Source organism: Momordica charantia (genome assembly GCF_013281855.1).
Source record: "Momordica charantia cultivar OHB3-1 chromosome 9 unlocalized genomic scaffold, Mcharantia_2.0 BLBB01000009.1, whole genome shotgun sequence".
Taxonomy (NCBI): domain Eukaryota; kingdom Viridiplantae; phylum Streptophyta; class Magnoliopsida; order Cucurbitales; family Cucurbitaceae; genus Momordica; species Momordica charantia.
The window spans coordinates 16,969,906-16,990,735 of NW_028275167.1; the positions used below are offsets into that span (position 1 = coordinate 16,969,906).

At 39.0% G+C, this 20,830-nt stretch overlaps 1 non-coding gene across 1 annotated transcript; it reads left to right on the top strand.

Annotated features, from left to right (window-relative positions):
* Positions 1 to 2,006: 2,006 nt before the first annotated feature.
* Positions 2,007 to 2,113, top strand: LOC148209098 (small nucleolar RNA R71). Its single transcript, XR_015787533.1, has one exon. It is a non-coding gene; the product is annotated as a small nucleolar RNA R71 (small nucleolar RNA).
* The last annotated feature ends 18,717 nt before the right edge of the window (positions 2,114 to 20,830 follow it).

The window sequence follows — 20,830 nt, forward strand, 5'->3', positions numbered from 1 at the left end:
AGCATCTTCTTCCAATAAAATTTTGTGCATGCAAAAGGCCGGGCTTATCCCTCGGATATCTGCTATCGTCCATCCAATGGCCTTTTTGTGCTTCTCCAAAATCTGCAATAAAGAATATTCATTAGTAGGTGATAAATTGGAGGCTATAATAACTGGTGAAGTGTCGTTATCCCCTAGGTACGCATATTTCAAATGCGACGGCAATGGCTTCTGCTCCAACGTGGGTGGTTCCACTATGGACGGAAGTAACGACTTGCATTCTTCTTTTTGTATTTTTTCAACAGGATTAATCACATCTTCTGATCCTTCTGCTATCTTATCAAGCTCTTATTCAATCTCTGTAACTAATAAGTCATAAAACTCATCAAACATAACAGGATTCAAGCTATTTATAGCAGAGCACTCTTCAAACTCTCCTGGTAATTTCATGGCGTCTAGAACGTTAAATTTAACTTCTTCATTATTTACCCTTCCTCACATTAAAAACTGTATCCCCAGTGGCTAGAAATGGTCTTCCCAAAATAATGGGAACGTCTAAGTCGGCCTCGCAATCTAGAATGATAAAGTCCGCAGGGAAAATGAATTTATCCACCTGGACTAAAACATCTTCAATCTTTCCCTCAGGTCTTATGATAGATCTATCTGCTAGTTGGAGGGTAACCGTAGTAGGTCTAGCTTCTCCTATGCCTAAAGATTTGAAAACTGATAATGGCATAAGATTAATGCTAGCGCCTAGATCACATAATGCCCTACCTAACTTTTTTCCTCCTATGGAACATGGAATGGTAAAACTACCAGGATCGTTACATTTCATGGGTAGCGGGCTGCCTACAGCTTCACTACTACATTTTGTCGTGGCTACCAGTTCACGCTCTCCTATCTTTTTCTTCCTAGAAACTATATCTTTAAAAAACTTAGCATAATTTGGCATCTGTTCTAGAGCATCTACTAATGGTATATTTATATGCAATTGTTTTGTACCTGTGGAGGAACACTCGGGGTGTCCTCACTACCTTTTCTAGTATTTTCTTTTTCTGGTGTTGTTGGATTTTCTGGTATCTTTACAGTTGGTTCAGTGGACGGAATCTGTACATCTATTGTTGGCATTGTTGGTCCATCATATGCCAGTCCACTCCTAAGGGTGACAGCTTTGCACTGTTCTTTCCCTTCTCGTTTTGGTAATTCAGTATGGCCTGGAAAAGAACCTTGTGGTCTATTCTTCAATTCATTGGCGAGCTGTCCCAATTAGGTCTCGAAATTCCTCATTGATGCCGCTTGGGATTGTATCACTGCGTCGGTTCGGGCCATGTACTCCTTCATCATATTCTCAAGATTTGAGCTGTTATTTTGAACTGGTGGAGTCTGTGTTCTGTGATTGTACTACTGTTGCGACGGTGGGATGTATTGCTGTGTAGGTGGAACATAGGGCTGCTTGTTCTGCTGGCTCTGCCCTTGATTAAAACCGCTCGAACCTCCTTGACCTCCCCATGAGAAATTAGGGTGGTGCCTCCAACCTGGGTTGTAGGTGTTCGAATATGGGTTAAAGTTTCTATTGTTCCCATGTCCTACATAAAAAACGGAAGCAGGGTTATGTGGACAATTATCATAAATATGGTTTTCACTGCAAAATGAACAAATGAGATCGTTGACTTGGCAAACAGGGGCAGGAGTGCAATAATCCGACTGCACAGGTTGTATCGGCGTGGCTAATGGATTTTTTTATTTCCAATGCCATCTCTTTCAGCCTCTGGTTCATTGTAACCATCTCTTTTTGCATCGAGGTCGCAATATCCAGAGCCAAAACTCCAGCTGGATCTTGCTTCTTTGGTGCTGCCCTAGATCTTTGCGAACACCATAGTTCGTTGTGTGAAGCTAAGTCATTTAGGATGTCAACTATCTCGTTGAATGTCTTCTTTGTAAAGGCTCCATTGGCAGCATTGTTTAACATCATCTTAGTAGGATGATCTAAATCTCTAAAGAAATGTTCTATCTGGATGCATGCCGGCAAGCCATGGTTCGGACATTTCCTGATTAGTTCTTTACATCTCTCCCACGCCTCGTGAACAGGTTCACGATCATACTGTCTAAAGGAGATGATCTCCTTTCTGATATTAGCATGGCGAGTAGGTGGGAAGAATTTTGTTAATAACTTCTCCACTAACGACCCCCATGTGGTGATGGATCCCAGTGGAAATGCATTGAGCCATGCTCTAGCTTGGTCCTTCAACGAAAATGGAAAAAGTGTTAGTCTAAGAGCATCGTCTGTTATACCAGGTAATCGAAATGCATTTGCAATTTGAATGAATGATTTTAGATGATCATGTGGATCCTCATGTTTCTGCCCTCCAAAATGTCCAATTGTCTACAACATTTGGAACATCATTGGTTTAAGCTCAAAGTTTGCGTGGGCTGGAATAGGGTTGACTATCCCTGAATCAAAGTTCTGAAAACCCGTGGCGGCATATTCTCGCATTGCCACGTCTCTGTTGTCCGCCATCTGGATATGGTTGAATTCATCATTTCTTGCATGATCCCTCATATTACCGTTAACAGCAGGTGGATCAACCGGATCACGAGGTGGAATATCTGCCATTGATGTGCTCGTACTCTCTACCTCACTTTCAGGACTGATTTCACCTTCTCTCTCTTTTTGTTTTTCTAGTTGTTTTCGAAGTCTTTGCTCCTTTCGAGTTTTTCGAAGGGTCCGCTCAATCTCAGGGTCAAGGGGTAGAAGAAAAGATCTTGTGCTCATGCACTTTAACTTACCCTTGTGAGATAAACGACCAAAAATATAGAACAAAAACAGTGGATGGAAATTACACCCAACAACAATTCACAAAAATAAAAACTAAAAGAATTTGAAAATAGTTTTAAAACTAAAGTCTCCGGCAACGGCGCCAAAAACTTGACTGGTTGTTGCTGAACGCACGCACTAAGCGTGGTAACAATTATATAGATGCAAGCGCACACCTGTCAGAGTAATATAAAATGGATGGAGTATCCAAGTATCGATCCTCAAGGACTTCTAAATAATTTCCAAACTCTAAAGTTTTAAAGAATAGTGAATGTTGAAATGAGTGATTCTAGTAAAATGGGAAGTGGTCACAAATAATGGTTTTGGATTCGGGATTTGGACTTATAATGATAAAACCTAGCCCGAATTACTTCAAGTTAGCCAACAAAGAATCAAGGACATCCTAAGGGCAATATGCATTTTACTTTAGAAACCAACGACTACGCTTCTCACTTGACTTATGCCTAAGCAAGTTCAAAGTCGTAAGACATTCCCTAATATGTCTATTATGAGATATATCTCAGTTTTAGGATGGAAATAGTCGCAACCTCGGGTTAAGGTCCTATGTCTAGGCTACTTAAGCGGAACCCTTATGTCTAAGGCGCTCCTCTCCTCGGTTTAACCACTCAACAATGCAAATAAGCAACCTTTTCAGTATTGACTTGTTAAGACTTACAGTGGCCTTCTCTAAATCCTAACGTTTTGAGAAAACATGTTGAGCAATGAATGAAAAGCAAAAACACTACTTCTTAGCAACCCTTTTTAGACATAAAAGGCTAACTATCCATAACCGGGCTAGAGACGGGAATTTAGAAAGACATATTGAAGAAAATACAGCAAGTAAAATGGTCGAAATTGGAATGCATGTGTGAACAACAAAAGTTAACTAACGGAGGGTTTTTATCGGGGTTGAGAGCTTCGCCCTTCTCTTTCAAGCAAGGGGGAGTGTCACGTGCTCTTTCCTCCAAAAACACAACTCTCTTAACTAAAAATAAAGTAAAGGCAAAGAGAAGAGAAGCAAAGTGCTGGATTTTTATATATTTGAATAAGTAGAAAATAACTAACTACAAATGGAAACAAAACAAAGCTCAATAAAGGAATGTAAAGTACTCGGGATTTAAAAACCAAGAGCAACTAATGAAAGCAACTCAAAAGTACTTAGAAAGTAATAAAGAAACACTAAAAATCTTCAAGAGAAGGAGGCAAGGCTTGATGCATTTGGTGGAGAAGTTGCTGGAATTTATAGCTGTGCAGACTTGGTTAGGTAGGTTTTAAAACGATGGTGAATCACCCATTTCCAACTCTTTCGGCTGACCAAATCGTGCTCAAACTGATAGTGGAACACTTATTCTACACGTATGCATCGGTTGGAACCACCAAAACGCATCGGAAGACGCGTTTCATTAAGGGCAAAGTTGGAAGAAAACCAGTTTTTCTGCAGGCTTCCTAGGCGCCTGGCGCCTCCCATGATGTTTTTTTCGTCTTTTTGCTTCTTTTGATTAATTTCCACTCCCAAATGGTCCTAAAATGTCATAAATACAATGTAAGCCAACCACAAACCATAATATATGAATTTCGCATGAATTGGAACTTAAACGACCTAGAAAAGTCCGAAACAAAGCTGAAACATAGTAAAAACAGCATCTAAAACCTTCTTTTTATGCATGTAAACAAGCGTAATCAGAGTTCGTTAAGCAAGGTCAAGAGCAAAAGGTTTTCAAGCTTAAAGAATCCATTTATGGCTTAAAACAAGCATCTCGATCTTGGAATATAAGATTTGATCCAAACATGACTTTGCCTATCACACTTTATTGTGATAACAGTGGTGCAGTGGCAAATCCTAAAGAACCCCGAAGTCACAGAAGAGCCAAGCACATCGAGAGGAAGCATGACTTGATACGACAAATAGTGCAACGAGGGGACGTGATCGTCACGAATATCGCTTCGGAGCATAACATTGATGATCCGTTTACAAAGGCTCTTACGGCTAAAGTGTTGGGGGCCATCTAGATAGTATAGGCCTACAAGATATGTACAATATATTCTAGGGCAAGTGGGAGACTTGTAAAGGTATAGTGTATGCCCTAGTTTATTGTATTTGTACTTTATTTTACAACCCACTATTGCTTTTAGCTTTTGTACAGCCCACTATAGTTTAGTTCAAGTAGGAGTTTGTTGGGTTTTATGCCCCAAACTCATGGTTTGCAAACATAAAACAAATATTCATTCAATAAAGTTGTTATTGATAGAATTGCATTGACCCAAATCCAATAAACTAATTCGAGGTTATGTCATGTAACTGAAATAGTATATAATATATATAAAGTATATATTTAATATACAGCATATATTTTTGATATACAGTGTATATATAAATAATATATATTTGATATACAGGTGACAATGTTCCATTAGTAACCTAAAGGATCTATAGTATATGGATAAGGTTGGGTACCTTATCCTGGTAACACTGTGGATACGTCCCACTTTGTAATAGTTACAAATGACTCGATTCAGGTCATTCGTGTGGAGACATACGAGTGGGGGTATCCTATACAATGAGTTTGTATAAGACCGGACCACGAAATAATTAATCTTTAGCCATAACACCGTTAGCTAATATATTAATATTTCAATAGGATGACCAGGTAACTCGATCTCAATCCTGCGTGAGTTATGGACTCCTGCCTATTAGGGCTCGTCCTTTAATTTGTATGGGTGAGAGTGGCTCGAGTCGTCAACTCAGTATGCCTACCATTTTGGGGACGAAAACGATTGGGGAGTTGGAAATATAACTACATAAGACGAAATTCACTCCTTCCCGACTTCAGGGTAAGTAGATGAGTGTTCTCTTGAGTGCTGACTCTTGGACTTGAACAAGGGGCCCTATCCTCTCACTGGCCCGAGAGGGACTTTCGGTTATTGGTTGGATCATAACCGGATTGTTCATTAGAAGAACAGTGGTACTTAAGCTACAAGATGTAACATAGGGGTAAAACGATAATTTAACCCAATTGTGGTTACGAACACTCGTGAAGGATTGACTTACCGCTAATGGTCAAAATCCATAGACACAAAATATTCTATAGTGAGAAGAGTGCAACTGTAGGTCTTTAGTGGACTGACTAACAGTTAACAAATGATAATTAAATTGGTTAATGAGTTTAATCAATTAATCTCGTATTGTTGGAGTTTCCTGTAGGTCGATTAGGTCCCCCTATTAGCTCGTAAAGGATAGTTAAGAACTTTTAATCTTGAAAATAATTTGAATTGTTCAAATTTGTTAACGGGAATTAAAGTTAATTGTATAAGATGCAATTAACATAATGTATATTGATACATTACAATATAAGGTTAATTTTTGAATTAGATTCAAAATTATGAAAGAGATGTATATTGGATTTGATTCTAATATGGTTAATTAATTTAAGTTTAATTTGATTAAATATGATTTAATTAAATTAATTAAATTAATGGGATATATTGATTAATTTAATTAAATATGATTTAATTAAATTAATGACTTATGTTAATTTGGTTAATTTAAAATTGATTTAATTTAATTAAATTAATCATTCTTTTTTTGTAATTAATTATATATAATTCAATTAATTATGAATTTAATTAAATATAATTTAATTAATTATTAATTTAATTGAATATTATTTAATTAAAATAGTTTTAATTAAATTAAAATAAAAAGAAAAAGAAAAAAAATAGAAAGTGAAAGTGGGGGAGGTTTTCCCACCTCCCACCATTAATGGTGGGAAGTGGGGAAATGGTGGTGGGGAAGTTGGTAGGAAGTGTGGAAATGGTGAGTGTGAAAGTTGTGACTTCCCCACCACTTTTCCTCCGTTATAAAAGGGAGGCTCTCCCCTCCTGTTTTAGCCCCCGATTCCCGCGAAAATCTCTCTCGCTCTCTCGATTTCCCTTCCAATTATAAGACGGTTCTCAGAAATCGAGTTCTTAACGTCCAGAGGATAGCGAGTAAGACTTTGCGGTGAAGTTGATATCTATATTGAAGAGGTGTCTACAAAGGTATGTATCACTAACTTCTTGTTATTCATGCTTATGTGTCTTTTCTTTGTTGCAGTTCTAAAACAAGATCGAAGCACACGCATTCGCGCGCTTCCGCTGCGGGATCTAATCCCTTCATCTATGTCTTGCCCTACCCTTTGTGTGTAGTCTTGATGCTACAGCCTGCTAGTACGTAGTCTATTCTGTCGAGGCTGGAGTATTGGAATGTTTGTCGGCTTGTTTTTGTTCACCTTCTAGTTCGTGCTTGCCTACCCATGCCCTCCCTCTAGTAGTACTAGCTCCAAGTAGCGCTGACCTTAAGGAAGAGTTTCGATAGCCATCTATCCAAAGCCAACTTTATCTTTGTATAGCTAGTCTGGACCTTTTGTAAATCCACTTAATTTTAGCATTCGTCATCCCTACACACATACTTATCTACTTCGCAAACACTTTTTGTACTTCTTAACCTAGTTTCACTATAAGTTTGGGGGCGTGCTACAACATTACAATCTGGTTGTCCTTAGCCGCGTTGAGGACAATGTAGTCTTATAAGTTTGTGGAAGTGAGTATTTAGTTCTTACACTTTTAGTAAGCTAATTTGTATAACCATGAATCTTTCTAATCCTGTAATTCAGCCCTAAAAAACATCCATAAATGAGGGGCTAATAACCTGCATCCATAGCAAAAAAAGGCTGCAGGATTAGGAAGGACTAGTAGCCCATAGTTAAAGAAGCCTAAATTGGTAGTTCAAAGGTTGTTTAGGCTAGTGATAGGAGCTTGAGAAATAAATCGCTTTGGGAAGTTAAGCTTGTGGTTGGGAAAATGAAGGAAGTTAGAGCTGGGCAGAAAATAACACCTTTTGAAATGATAACAAAATTCATTTGCTCTCTTTTCTTTGTTTCAGTTGAAGTATTATGGCAGAGTATGTAAACTTTAGCGTTACTGACCAAAGTAAAGAGTTGGGGCATAAGTCTGGATGTTGAGTATTCAATCTACTACTACTTTCTTTGTTTAAAGGGGTGTAATGCATGCTCTTGCTTGGGGACAAGCAAGATTTTAAGTTTTGGGGTGTGATAACTCTCTAGAAAAGAGTTATTCTAGTGAATATTTGGGTGATTTCGTACAAAGAAATGTCAAAGTGTGTCTATTTTAGCTCTCAAACATCATGAATAAAATTAGAAATGGAATACCAAGCTAAAGTCACATGTCTTGAATGCTTTAGCTTAATACTGTGCTGGATTCTCCTTTTAGTGGCTTGCATGCACATGTTTAGAAAAATAAGACAAGGTATGAAGAAAGCGCTGAGCCTATAAACGAATAGATGAAGCATGTTCAAGACAGGACAGAAGAGAGCTAGAGCAAACAATTGCTGGAGCATGGACTTACAGCGCAGTAACTGCTCTAGACGCGGGATAATTTACCATGCCCGTACAATCACCAGCTGGGTGCCCTAAAATTGGGATCCGATATAAAACGAACAAGATACCCTAGCTGCCACAGACAGATCCAAAGGGAGACACATTTTTTAGTGTTGGAAAAGATAAGGAAGAAGAATCTCACCCTTTTTCGGAGGAGAGCTGATGATAGAGGAGGATATTTGGCTGCTGCTGCAACCTGTCATCTCCATCTTCGGTTTTCTTCTCTTTTCTCTAAATGGGTTGTAATATTTCTTTACCTATTATGTTTTCTTCTTCCTCCATGAGCTAAACCCCATTTTGGGGCGATTTGCATTCTTTAACTGATGAACAACCGAAATCTAGCTGGTTTTCATTTGTTATTAAATAGAGTTGTGTTTATTTCTTGAATCTTACTTAACACTGTTGGCCACTCTGGTTTGTGTGCTAGCATCTGTATGACCCGAGAGGCCTTACGGGTAGCTGACTTGCTCTATTTGTGATTACAACATTTTTCTAGTAGGGTTTTAGGTACTCAGGAACCAGGTCCCGTAATCATGCTTAGAACTTGTGTTTATTGTTTGTATATTTAGCAACGGGAGTTGTAGGTTGTTTAGGTGCCTCGAAAGGAAACCATGTCAAATTGAGCATTACTGAATGATTTTGTGCTAGAGAATAGGTTGGGATTCAGTGAAAACATGGTATGTCTCCCCTGTTCATCCATATATGTTTACTCCTCATTTTTGTTATTCTATGTTATAGTTTATTCTTGTTGTCAACATTTAAAACGTGTTCAATACTGGGAACGTTTATTGTTTGTTTATGATATTTTTCATTACTTCCGATAAAATTATCGATATTTTATTGTTTTTGTACTTTTGGTACCCTGAAGCATAGTTTAGAATACTTTCTTAAGTCCCTGTGGATTCGATCTCGTTTCGTACTACATTCGACGGATATAGTGTACACTTGCACGTGTATCCAACACGGTTCTGTGGATACAATAGCTGGTCAGGAGGATTCCTACCCCACAGCCTTGCTCGTTAGCCTATCCGTCGGTGTGGAGGGTCCATAGGCGACCCTCAGCCTAGCCTAAGTTGGCGTTGGGGTAACTCGTCCACGAAATCCGCAATAGCCTGCTACTTGATGGATACCCTATGAGAGTATTGACGTCAGACTCACTTAGCTCGACGACCCATTACATAATCCCTCTTGAAGTCTTCGATTTTTTAAGTAATTACTTGAGAGGATGGTTGATGAAAACTATGATATGATGAGCCTTGGAGTAGGGTTGCAGTTTCCTGGACGAGACGACCAGCACAAGGTCCATCTTTTCGACTTATGTGTAGCAGGTATCAGCCACTGTCATAGCTTTAATAGTGTAATACAATAGAAACTACTTGCTCCCATCCTTGATCAGTGCTGAGCTTACTGCACTATCACATGGCCAAGTAAAGGTACCGATTGTCCCCCGAATTTGGTTTGGCAAGGAGTTGTTGGGACTTTCTCTAACTTCAAAAAGATCAGAGACACGTGCAAGTGCATACAGTCACAAGTAATACTTGGTTGTAATCCAAGGTCGAATCCTCAAGGACTTGTTGCTTTCAAAACAATTTTAATGAAGTGAATGGTTCAAATATGCAAATGTGTTTTATGAAGAAAACATTGGTGAACTGTTGTTGTTTGGGGTTTTAAGTAGCAAGCAATTTAATAAAACTCAACCTATTTGCTTCCTACCTTAGTCTGGATATAAAACATGGAAAACACACTATGTTGGGGAAATTGCACTAGGCGCAATTCCTGACTTTTCTTGGGATTCGAGTTCTACTCTTTCACTACCGATTTTAATTGCTGCAGAGGCTAGGGCAACCTACAGTGATATGCCTTTGTGTGATTACAATGCTAAAGAATATCTACCAACTCACTTGCATTATGGGTTAGAGGGCCTATGTCTAGGACCATGTTTTATGCCCTTATGCCTAAGTCACATCCCATATTGGTTTCCTATTATTCTACCTAACTCACCTTTCCCAAGGTTGGGCTTTGGTGTATAAATCAAGTTCCCACCAGCCGAATGGAAAAAAGATGCACATAAAAGTTCTTAGAAACCAACCCAAAAAAGTGCAGGCGCAATCTGGCCAAAATCTTGAGCGTGTTGAAAATCAAATCATTTTGACTAAGGCATTCCAAAAAGAGGTTGATAACTAATTTAGAACATTTTTAAAGGTAAGTAAATGCACGAAAACATAAAGAAAATATTTTTCATTGAATTAAAACGAATAAACGAGCCGTACAATGAATTCTAGCTTAACCTTCTTCTCTCTCGAGCGTGATGGGAGTTGAAACTCGCTAAAGAACTTTAAAAGAACAAAATGAACAAAGAACGGAAGTACGAACTTGAATTAAAAGCAATACAAAAGGTGAAAGCATGAAAAATAAAGAAATGAACCACTAGAACATAAACATAAACCCTAAAAATATATTCTACAACTAGAGAGCAACTAAAAGAAGATGAAATGAAGCTTGTAAGGGATGAATTCTGCTGGAGGGATGACTTCCTTTTATAGCACAATAGGTTGGTTGAAACTCCCCACCATTTAAATGGGTTGAGATTCACCTAACCACCTCACTTGGACTTGGACTCACGGTTTGGGATGTGTTTGAATACGTGGGTAATGTCCTCTCTGCCCCTCATTATTAAAAACGTGCGTTTTGCCATTTTTTTCTCCAAAAATGTGCTGAACGCAATTCGGCAAAAACATAAAACTGTTATTTTCTTCCAATTTTGACTGCATTTTTCTCATATTTTTCCTAAAGTACCATAGTTTGACTTTTATGCTTAAATAATCTATGCATGTTCTGTTTTAAGAATATGTAGTTCTTTATGGCAAATAATGACGAAAAAGGAGTCAAAATCGTGGTCAAACAGGCCTACCGACACACGTTTTTGCAGTAAAAAGTAAACCCTAACACACCCTCAAACTTTGCCATTTGCTTGTCTTCAAGCAAAAACAACAACAACAAATCTAAAACAATCAACATGCTAGAAAGTTGAATGAGCAGCAATCCAAATATTCTAAGCTAATGAATCATATACGTCTCAAGAAAGGCTTCACAAGCTAAACGTCCTAACTTTAATCTCAAGCCGACAAACCATAAACCATCATTTGTTTTCAAATTAAAAATGATTCTAAATCATATTCTTTTCTAAAACACAAAACTCTTTTGCAAACCCAAGGAATATGCACACTTCCGTTTTGATTCAAAAAGTTCTAACATCAAGTGGATCGACTACTAGCCCTTGAGGTTTTCAACACACTAACTTCGTTTCAAACCACAGCCATTCATAGAAACTTGTTATGTAGCAACCCAACATAAAATGATATCGGTAATGGTTTTCACGCAGTCACCTTAATATGTAGGCTACTCCCTCCAAGATGCTAACAACACCTATTAAAAATAAATGAATATCTATAGTGGGACTTGCGAAAATAAGTGTGTTTGTTTTCCTCCCATGTTTCTTACCACTCTTATCTTTCTCTCACTCTTATTTTTCTTTTCTTTCCCCCACTCTTTATTTTCTCTCTAGATTATTTTTTTAGTTGCTTTTCTTCTTTTGTACTCCTTTTTCATACTCTTTCTTTCGAAAAAATTATCTTGCATATGACTCTTTTTTTATAAGACTCTTTGTATTGCATTTTCTGGCTGACTCTTGAGAATTTAGAAAAGATACATTGAAGAAGCTAAGGACAAACTAGAGCTAGAACAAGGAAGCATGCAAGCTTGAACTTTAAAAATATGCAAAACCTACTTATATGCATTCCTAACAGCACAACATCCTGAAAACTAACATAGAACAAAAGCTAAACAAAACAACCTATCATGCAAACAAAAAGAACAAAGACAACCTACTTATATTGCTCCATAGTATCAAAGCAAAGATAGGGAAATACTCCCTTAATCATCATCTGAAGATTCATCACTAGTAGAATCGATAGGAAGACAGGAAGAAGATGTTTAGTCGGCCGCAAGCTCATCGGGGAAAGAAGGTGTTTCATCACCGTATATCTTCTTGAGGAACTCACAAGTGGCACGTTGAGTAACCAAGAGAAGCTCGTACTTGTGCCTAAGCTCATCATATTTCTCCCTAGCTACCACCCCTCGGGTCTCGGGATCCGCAGCGGTAATGGGAGAATCTTCCTCTCGAACAATGGAATACCTCCGAACGCTCATTAGGGATGTGACCGGCTTCTTGGGTGTCACGACATTCGTATCATCAGCCTCCACTCCCGCCTGCAAGCATAGCTCAGTTATTAGTGCAGGAAAAACAAAGGGATCTACCATTTTCTCCGAACAACTTCGTATCTCGTTCCTTATGAGCTCCAAAAAGTTGAACTCAATGCCCCTTCATAAGAATGTACACCATCATCGCCATGTTGCGCTTAATGGAGGAATCGTGAGAAGTTCGGATCAACCGGTTCTTCACCACAAACGACCAAATCGTCGCTTGCTCATTAATGTCAAGGGGCTTTGAGAAAAGCTTCCCCGTAGTTGAGACGGTCAAAATCTTGTGTGATCTACAAATAAGTCTACGTGCCTCTTCCACTTGCTCATCCGATGGATACACAGAAATCTCATTACCTATTGCATTAAACACATCCAACAAACCATAATGAGTATTCATAATGGAAGGCGAAAATTTAACAACCTTACCCCGTACTCTCACTACGTCCCCTCGGTTGGGAGTGATGGCAACATAAAACTCTTTGACCACGGCCTCGGATACACGCGTAGTTGGGGCAAACAACAACTCCCAACCATTCTCCGGAAGCCTTCTCCTAATATATTCTGGCACCGACTTTTGGGCTTCAGCAAAGCCCCTATCAAGTAGGATATCACGTGCTGGCCCAAATGTGCTACAGCGGCTCGGGTCCTAGGCCTAGAAATAGCACCAGGCGGAATTTGGGCAACATTTTTTTTCTTTCGTGCATCGAAGTTCGTACTTCACTTCATATTGAGAGATATCGCCATTGTCTTCTTCCTCTTCAAACTCATCTCCATGCACTTCTTGGGGTAATTCTCCAAGATCTTCATCCTCTCCATCAACATTCGATTGTCCTTGTGCTGCCCCACAATTTCCATCATCGTCCAACGGATCCTCTCCCCTTGCTTCATTCAACGCCACCAAAATTTCGGTAATTTTTTGCGTTGTCCTTTCCTATTTTAAATCATCAAAAACTAGGGACCTTTTAGTCAAGATAAGATCTGCAAAGGATAGAGACAAAATACCCTGTAGAGTGGCCGCTGGTGTCTCATCCAAAATTGCCCCAGGAGCAATTTGGCACTGAATTTCTATCGTGGCCGAATCTGAATGCTCCAAGGGCTCCATGTCGTGTTCAGAGTCTCCACTAACCTGTTCTTGCCCTTCAACATGCACAACAACAGTAGTGGAAAGAGGGCGAGGTATAGACAGTTCTAAAGGCTCGGAAACGGGGTTATCTTGAGAAGAATTCCACCTACGACGTATACTCATACTATTTAACTCAAGTTGAATTTCCTTGAAGGAATGTGAATCCCGGAGCGGAAGCGGACCGTTGTTCGTGATATTTGGGAAACAAAATCAAAAAGGTTAAGAAGAAAATACATGGGAAAACTTTACATTTGAAGAATGTTTCTTCAATGGTTTCCACCCGAACACCACCATCGTATCTTCCTCGCTATCCTCTTGGGTCTCGAGACCGTACTTGTGGGAGCACCTCGTTTGAAATGAGAGGGAGTATTGAGAGAGCTTGAAGAGATTCAATTGGAGTTCTTTCTTTTTCGTTCTGTAACAATTGCAGAACCTTTCTGCAACTCATTTGACAAAGAAAAAGAAGAATGACGTCGGGTAACTCCCCACGTCATATCAACTTCCCACTCCCCTGCAACTTTACAGGGGAGTTTAATATTAATATTAATATTAATAATATATATATATATATTTATAATATATATATATATATTTATATATATATATATATATATATATATCAAATAATTAACACTTAATTATTTATCACATAAATAGAATCATATTCTATATCATTTCTCTCGTATAACCTATAGTTTTAATGTACATCTTATGCACATTATTTTTAACCTATAGTTTTAATATGAATTTTATTTGAATCTCATTCAAATAATTTCTCATAATATATAGTTTTAATTTATAATTAACTATATATTATAATGTATCAATATACATATAATCCCTTAAGTAATTTGAACAATTCAAATTCTTCCAAAAACTTGATCCTCCTTTTACACGTTATGAGCTAGCAAGGGGACCTAATGGACCTACAGATCCAAAGCTCCAACGATACGAGATTAATCGGTCAAACTCATTTACCGAGTTTAATCAACATTCGTTAACTACGGGTCATTCCACTAAAGACCCGCAGTTGCACTCTTCTAACTGCAGAATGTTTCCGTGTCCATGGATATACGATCATTAATGACAAGTCAATCCTTCAAGAGTGCTCATAACTCAAGTTGGGTTAAATTACCGTTTTACCCCTGAGTTACATCTTACTCCTTAAATACCATTGCCCCTCTAATGAACAACTCGGTTATGGTCTGACCAATATCTGGAAGTCCCTCTCGGGCCAATGAGAGAGTGGGGCCCCTTGTTCAAGTACCGCAGTCAGCATTTAAGGGAACATTTATCTACTCCTATAAAGTCGGAGAGGAGTGAATTCCATCTTGTGAAGTTATGTTCCCAGCTCCCCACTCGGTCTCGTCCCCAAAATGTTAGAAATATTGAGTTGGCAACTCGGGCCACTCTCACCCATACAGATCAAAGGACGAGCCCTCACGGGCAGAAGTCCATAACTCACTCAGGATTGAGAATGAGTTGTCTGGTCATCCTAAGAAACAACAATCTATTAGTTAACAGTGTTACATCTAAAGATTAACTATTTCGTGGTCCGGTCTTATACAAACTTATTGTATAGGATACCCCCACTCACATGTCTCCACACAAATGACCTGGATCGAGTCGTATGTAACCTTTACAGAGTGGGCCGTGATAACGCTTGTTTACATGCGTAAAAAGAAGGTTTTAGATGCTGTTTTTACTATGTTTTAACTTTGTTTCGGACTTTTTCTCGGTCATTTGAGTTCCAATTCATGCAAAATTCATATATGATGGTTTGTGGTTGGCTTATATTGTATTTATGACATTTTAGGACCATTTGGGAGTGCAAATTAATCAAAAGAAGCAAAAAGACGAAAAAACCTTCATTGGAGGTGCCAGACGCTTGGTAGGCTGCAGAAATCCTGGTTTTCTTCCAACTTTGCCCTTAATGAAACGCGTCTTCCAATGCGTTTTGGTGGTTCCAACCGATGCATACGTGTAGAAGAAGTGTTCCACTATCAGTTTGAGCATGATTTGGTCAGTCAAATGAGTTGGAAATGGGTGATCCACCAGCGTTTTAGGACCTACCTAACCAATTCTGCACAACTATAAATTCCAGCAGCTTCTCCACCAAATTCATCAAGCCTTGCTTCCTTCTCTTGATCATTCTTAGTGTTTCTTTGTTGCTTTCTAAGTACTTTTGAGTTGCTTTCATTAGTTGCTTCTAGTTTTTAAATCCTGAGCACTTTACATTCCTTTATTGAGTTTTGTTTTGTTTCCGTTGTTACTTAGTTATTTTCTACCTATTCAAATTAAAAAAATCCAGAAGTTAGCTTATCTTTACTTTGCCTTTACTTTATTTTTAGTTAAGGGAATTGTGTTTTTGGAGGAAAGAGCACGTGACACTCCCCCGTTGCTTGAAAGAGAAGGGCGAAGCTCCCAATCCCGAGCAAAACTCTCCGTTAGTTAACTTTTGTTTTTCACACATGCATCTCAATTTCAACCATTTTACTTGCTGTATTTTCTTCAATATGTCTTTCTAAATTCCCGTCTCTAGCCCGGTTATGGCTAGTTAGCCTTTTATTTCTAAAAAGAGTTGCTAAGAAGTAGTGTTTTTGCTTTCCACTCATTGCTCAACATGTTTTCCCAAAAAGTTTGGATTTGGAGAAGGCCACTGTAAGTCTTAACAAGTCAATACTGAAAAGGTTGCTTATTTGCATTGTTGAGTGGTTAAACCGAGGAGAGGAGCGCCTTAGACATAAGGGTTCCGGTTAAGTAGCCTAGACATAGGATCTTAACCCGAGGTTGCGACTATTTCCATCCTAAAACTAAGATATCTCTCATACTAGACATATTAGGTGTAACACCCCAGGAATTTCACCATTTCCGAACAGGGACTGTTACTAAGCCTACCACGCTTCTACTGCGCTACTCTGACTTCCAACACTCACGAGAGCTTGAACAATTAGAACAACAACACTAATGTTTTGAGAGAAACTCACATCCTATATAGATAACCATTTAATACCGACTTCACATTAACCAAACCCTTCAAGGAAACCTTACTAACTATAAACCATCCACTAAATGAATATTAACATCTCGAATGGCAATGAAGCAAAAGCTAATTCAAGTACGATCAACTTAAACAAATGTATTCATAAAGAACAATCCTGTAGTTCAAGAGGCTAACAAAATTAATGCTCTACAGAATAATTAATCTGCAACCTTACGACATCCTTTAGACAATAAAACTAAACAAAATCAAGCACTACCAACTCAACTACAACATTAAATGGCCACAACTATCCTAACTAAAAGAAATTAATTGCACACAGCAGAGCTAATGGTCCTTCCGATCAAGCCTCCTCCTCGCCATCACCATCCCAAGAGCTAGCTCGATACCTGCAAACTAGAGGGGAAAAGAGGGATGAGTACAACCACAGTACTCAGTAAGCAGCCCTTATCTAAAGGGTCACGCACAAACAGCATACTTATCAAGGAACAACGTGTCATGCTTATTAAAGGATCAACACACACACATCATGCTCAACCAAATCATGAAACATTCACAGCCATGCTTTTCATCACATTATGCATTCAAACAAAGACACATTCGATAAAATTCAGTGACAACCACAACCAGGAACACATTAACTACCAGTACTAACCTCTAGTCTCCCTAACATCTCAAGTACCTCTACGCTTATCACAGCTACTCTAGGCTTCCACAGTTAACTCCTTCGAGCAGAGTCGGCCCCTGACCATTTATACCCAGAGCCCCGACCCTGCAGCATCGGCCCTCGACCATTTATACCCGAGGCCCTGATGACTTCAACGTCTATTGGCCCTTGACCATTTGTACCCAAGGCCCCAATAGTTCTCCTTTCGAAAGACTCCTCGCATCGACCCCCGACCATTTTTACCCGAGGCCTCGATACCCAATTAGTGACGTATCAGCCCTCGACCATTTATACCCGAGGCCCCTGACACTCACCCATTCACTTCGTAACTTTCATAACTCCACATATCATTTCTACCCTCCAACCAGGATTTCAGTACTACTTCCCTAATAACACCAACCACCACAAAGCCGAACAACAACACAACCACTAGTAAGATTTCAATGCATCACGGGTCTCAATGACACAATGTTTGACAACAACCAACCTGCTCACAGCATAGCGCACACAAAGCTTCAACAAACAACCCTATGACATTCTTCACATAACATGCTTTTCACAACATAACAAATCCTAATCACTTCCAACCAACCATACAATATCAGTAAGTTCCTAAAGTTACAGACAACAAACATGAATACCAGTCATATACATATCCAATATATAAAATAACCGCAAGTTACAATAACAACATCGACCTCATAAACCTGTCCAACAATGAAAATAATAAGAGAAACATGTTTATAATGTAAAATCAGCCAGAACAATTTCTATTCACACACATCAATGCACACACCCGCCCCCGTGCTACTTACTTTGTTATGTCTCAAAACTCTCACAAGAGTCCTACCTACTACCACGTCATGCCTCATGCATCAACAATCTCATAACAGTCCAACATGCGATACTCCAAAATGATCATATGCAAAAACCAATCAATTTAAAATAGTCCATCATGATCCAACAGCTCCAACAGGCATCGTTCAAAGAAAAGGCACAACCAACAACTTAGCCAAAATATAATTGATAGACGCCCAGCATACATCAAACACAACCGATTTCTTATAAATATTTAATATGCTTTCGAAACAACAGATTATAGTACCGGCATACAAATTTCATCATCAAAACCAATAGAACGTAACAACAATTCAATCATAGTCATCCAAGATTACTTGGCTACAATTTATGCACAACACCACATAACTTTCCCAAGATATATTGACAGTTTTATCAACAATGACGTTTACTAAATGATAACAACAACAAGCAACCTGCAAATATCACACATGGGCACACGAGCAAACAACCATATCATATCAGCACACAACAACCAATCCCTCTAGTAAGAAACTACTTACACACAACCGCACCCTTAAGTTTTGCGTCGACCTCACACTTAAGTTCACCAAAACTGACTTCGTAAATGTGTGAGTCACTTAGATTTAGCTCGCCAAGGTATGGGTAGCCTAAATCGAGCTTCGAACGGATGTGGGTCAACACCGAAAGTCACCGGGAGGAAGAAAACGTCGCAAATCTAGGCTAAACACAAGCTAGTCGCTTCTGTCCGTGTCGGGGAGGGGTATTACAGGTACGAGGCGTCGAACAACGTAACGTCCGCTCTGTTTTGAGGAGTTGCGCATCGTCGCTTGAAACTCGCCAGACTTGCTCGTGGTCCGCTCGAAGGTGCCGGATTTTGACCACAATCGAGTTGTCGGGCGCTGGGTTCGTGGGAGAGCCTCAGATCTGGTGGTCGGAGGCAGGCGGCTATCAGATGGTGCTGGAATCCGTCAGAGTTATCGCGAACGAACACCAAATGGCTGTCGCGGGTCTTGTTGCAGAACCACCAGAGGAGTGATGGGCGTGGGTCACCGGCCGCTGGGTCCAAAGAATCACCGCCACTGCGCCGCTGCGTGCAGAATCGTCGGCTGTTGTTCGTGGTTGCTGCTTGCCGGAGAAGAAGGCTGAGCAGGGGGGTCTGGCGGCTACCAAGAGGGAGAGGAAGAAAGAGATCGTAGGGCTTCTTGTTTTTGTTTTGTTTATTTTTTTTCCTTTTTCTTTTGTTTTTAAACTAAAAGCTTAATTCTCAAATTAATAGAAGGCGCATGGGTTTGAAGAAACTAAAATTCTACTTTCAAACAATATAAACTCAACGATCTTCAACTAAAACAAAAGTAAAACGAATAAATCTAAGGCCCGAAGCGAAAATCCTAAAGAAAACACTCCAGTAATTAAAATAAACTCACAACAACCCAAAATGAAATCCAAGAGGAAAAATTAAATTTCCAAAAGTTTAATTAAGTTTTAATTAAAATCTCTTTTAAAAATTTTAGAACTTAATTATCTAAATCACACGAAAATGAACTTGATTCGACATTTTCCAAAATTAAAACTCCAAAATAAGAAGTTCCAATAATTTCACTTAACGAAAAAAAAGAAGAAATCCCAAGGTACAATTTTTTTTAAAATCATAAAATAAACGAGTCAGAGAACGCGGGGCGTTACATTAGGGAATGTCTTAGGACTTTGAACTTGCTTAGACATAAGTCAAGTGAAAAGCGTAGTCGTTGGTTCCTAAAGTAAAATGCATATCGTCCTTAGTGTATCCTTGATTCTTTGTTGGCTAACTTGAAGTAATTCGGGCTAGGTTTTACCATTATAAGACGAAATCCCAAATCCAAAACCATTATTTGTGACCACTTCCCATTTTACAAGAATCACTCATTTCAACGTTCACTATTCATTAAAACTTTAGAGTTTGGAAATTATTTAGAAGTCCTTGAGGATCGATACTTGGATACTCCATCCATTTTATATTACTCTGACAGGTGTGTGCTTGCATCTATAGAATTGTTACCACGCTTAGTGCGTGCGTTCAGCATAACCTTAGTCAAGTTTTTGGCGCTGTTGCCGTGGACTTTAGTTTTAAAATTATTTTAAAATTCTTTTAGTTTTTATTTTTGTGAATTGTTGATGGGTGTAATTTCCATCCACCGTTTTTTGTTCTATATTTTTGGTCGTTTATCTCACAAGGGTAAGTTAAAGTGCATGAGCACAAGATCTTTTCTTCTACCCCTTGACCCTGAGATTGAGCGGACCCTTCGAAAAACTCGAAAGGAGCAAAGACTTCGAAAACAACTAGAAAAGCAAAAAGAGAGAGAAGGTGAAATCAGTCCGGAAAGTGAGGTAGAGAGTACGAGCACATCAATGCACTACAACAAATCTTAGTTTTAATGTCGGACGAAAAAAAAATGCGGAGGAAACGATGTCGAATAAGAAAAACACGGAGGCAACCATGTCGGACACGTAAAAAACACGCCGAATTTTTTATTTTAAATTTTTTTAAGTATCCATGTTGGGCCTAGCCCGCCATTGTAGTTTTAGTTTTAGTGGCGGGCCAGGCACGCCATGAAAAGTGCCCAATTTTATCCCTAAATTAAAAATTTCACCCAAAATTTTTACCCACGAAATTTTTTTGCCTCCCCAGCTCTCTTTGCCGTGCGAACCCTCTCTACCCTCTCGTGAAACCGACGCGAACCTTGCTCCA